The sequence below is a fragment of the Lynx rufus genome, unplaced genomic scaffold, assembly GCF_022079265.1.
Source record: "Lynx rufus isolate CCGP_SWC_20201006 ecotype Redwood Valley unplaced genomic scaffold, mLynRuf1.p SCAF_6, whole genome shotgun sequence".
Lineage (NCBI taxonomy): Eukaryota > Metazoa > Chordata > Mammalia > Carnivora > Felidae > Lynx > Lynx rufus.
The window spans coordinates 48701895-48704492 of NW_025814878.1; the positions used below are offsets into that span (position 1 = coordinate 48701895).

General features: G+C 43.6%; 1 pseudogene; it reads left to right on the forward strand.

Annotated features, from left to right (window-relative positions):
• Window positions 1-863: 863 nt before the first annotated feature.
• On the forward strand, window positions 864-2378 carry LOC124528864 (proteasome subunit beta type-3-like; annotated as a pseudogene).
• The last annotated feature ends 220 nt before the right edge of the window (window positions 2379-2598 follow it).

Sequence of the window (2598 nt, forward strand, 5' to 3'; positions counted from 1 at the left end):
CAGGTCAAATTCCTACAGTGATGGAATTTGTGCAGCTACTTTGTGTTTGGTGTGTGGCCTAGAATGCCAAGAGAGTTCTTCTCAGTGTTCCTACTTCAACTTTCAGCAGACTGTGTATAACCGTGCTAAGTGGGATCTCTCTCCATGGTCTTGTCTCTTCCTCAGCTATAGGGGTCTCTTGCTTGTTTCTTTGTGCAAGGCTTATGGTAGGGGCAGGCATTGTTTCTCCCCCCTCTAACCTCAGTTTCATGCAGGTCCTGGGCTCTTGAGCTTTAGGGTGGGCCTCCTTCTCCCCCATGGCAATCGGACACTGCATTGTAATGGGGGAGGTCTTAAATGGGAGTGAGTTTTCTGTCCCTTTCTCACTGACAGTAGACCTTGCTTTGTATCAGTGAGGGATCCTGGTGACTGGTAGGTTTCTTGCCTTCCTCCAGCATCTGATGGCTTTTGCTTCAACTCCTCTTCTGCCACAGCCAACCTTATCTTGGGACCAGGGGCAAGAAGATTTAGTACTACTCCTTTAGTGGCAGATGGCTTTTTCTTTGTATGGAAGATGGACATGGGCCCCATGCCTGTCTCGCATTGATAGCTGGCCGTCATTTGCATGCCTGTCTCACCAAAGGGAGGCTCTTTCAGTTCTCCTGATCTGCACCCAGTCTTTCCTGTGAATACCCAGGGAGGCCTATGGAAAAGTGCTGGCAAATGGGGCACACACTTTGTATCCATGGCTCCCAGGAGTTCTAAGTTGTCATTCTAGCCATACTTGGTCTTTAAACTTCTGTTAACATTTCGGGTTTTTTACCTTTACTTTTTTGGCTGCTACTCTTCCTCCTGTACTCTTCCCAAAGCAAAATAGTTGGTAGGAGCAGTGTTTACTGGCTTTCTATATCCTAAGTGGGACTAGAACTCGCTGATTGCTTCTTTATTGTCAACTGTTTTTACTTGATGGAAAACTGCTCAACAATTTGTTTAATACATTCAAAGAGGTAAAACAGGCAGTGAGGGCCTTAACCAGTTGACTGGAATTGTGGCTATTGGAGGTCCCAGTATACTGCAATTATGTCTATTATGTCCTATAATGGAGGGGCCGTCATGGCCTTGAAAGGGAAGAACTGTGTGGCTATCTCTGCTGACAGGCACTTTGGGATCCAGGCCCAGATGGTGACCACGGACTTTCAGAAGTTCTTTCCCATGGGCAATCAGCTGTATATAGGACTGACTGGGCGTATCACTGATGTCCAGACTGTTGCCCAGCAACTCAAGTTCTGGTTGAACCTGTATGAGCCGAAGGATGGTTGGGAGATCAAGGCTTACACCCTCATGAGCATCATGGCCAACCTCTTGTACAGAGATGGTTTGGCCCCTACTACACAGAGCCAGAAATCCCTGGGTTGAACCTGAAGACCTTTAAGCTCTTCATTTGATCTCTAGACCTCATCAGCAACCCCATGGTGACTGACGACTTTGTGGTCAGTGACATCTACTCCAAACAAGAATGGGATGTATGAGTCCTTCTGGGAGCCTAACATGGATCCAGAACACTGTTTGAAACCATCCTACAAGCCATGCTGAATGCTGTGGATCAAGATGCAATGCCAGGCATGGGTGCCATTGTCCACATCATTGAGAAGGACAAAATTATCACCAGGACACTGAAGGCTCAAATGGACTAATCTTCTGTTCCCAGAGCCTACTTTTTTTTTTTTTTAAGTAAAATAGTTTTTCTTTCAAAAACAAAACAAAAGGTAAAGAGGTAAAACAAAAAGTAAGATTGGCAATTAGGGAAGCCATTAAAAGGAACCAAATCCCCAAAAATATGGTAGCTGAAATTAACTCAATGGAAAGGTTTTATAGCAAATAAGACATAGTTAAAGAGTTAACTCACAATATGTTGGAAGAGTATCTTCAGAAGGAAACAGGGAAAGAAAAAAGTTTGGGAATACAGATTGGGGAGGGGGTAGGTAAGAGATAGAGGGGGTGCATTAAAAAATTTAATATAAATATAGTTAGAGTCCCTGAAGCAAAGGAGAAAGAAAATGAGATGGAAGCAATTTTTGAAAACATCATAGCTGAGAATTTTCCAAACTGGTGAAAAACATTGCCGCAAATGAAGATGCCCAAGAAGAATTTAAAACAAACCAAAACAACCTAGTCACATTCATAGTAGATAAAAACCAAAGAGAAAATCTTATAAACCAGCTGGAGAAAAGATATTGCCTTTAAAAGAGCAATAACTAAACTTATTGCTTATTTCTCAAGAGAAAATGAAAGCCAGAAGACAAATGGAATATTTTCAAAGTGCTAAAAGAAAGTGATTGACAATCTAGAGTTCTACGCCCAATCAAAAATGTTTTTCAAAATTAAGAAGGAGAGGGGCGCCTGGGTGGCTCAGTCGGTTAAGCGTCCGACTTCAGCCCGGGTCACGATCTCGCGGTCCGTGAGTTCGAGCCCCGCGTCGGGCTCTGGGCTGATGGCTCAGAGCCTGGAGCCTGTTTCCGATTCTGTGTCTCCCTCTCTCTCTGCCCCTCCCCCATTCATGCTCTATCTCTCTCTGTCTCAAAAATAAATACACGTTAAAAAAAATAAAAAAAAAAACAA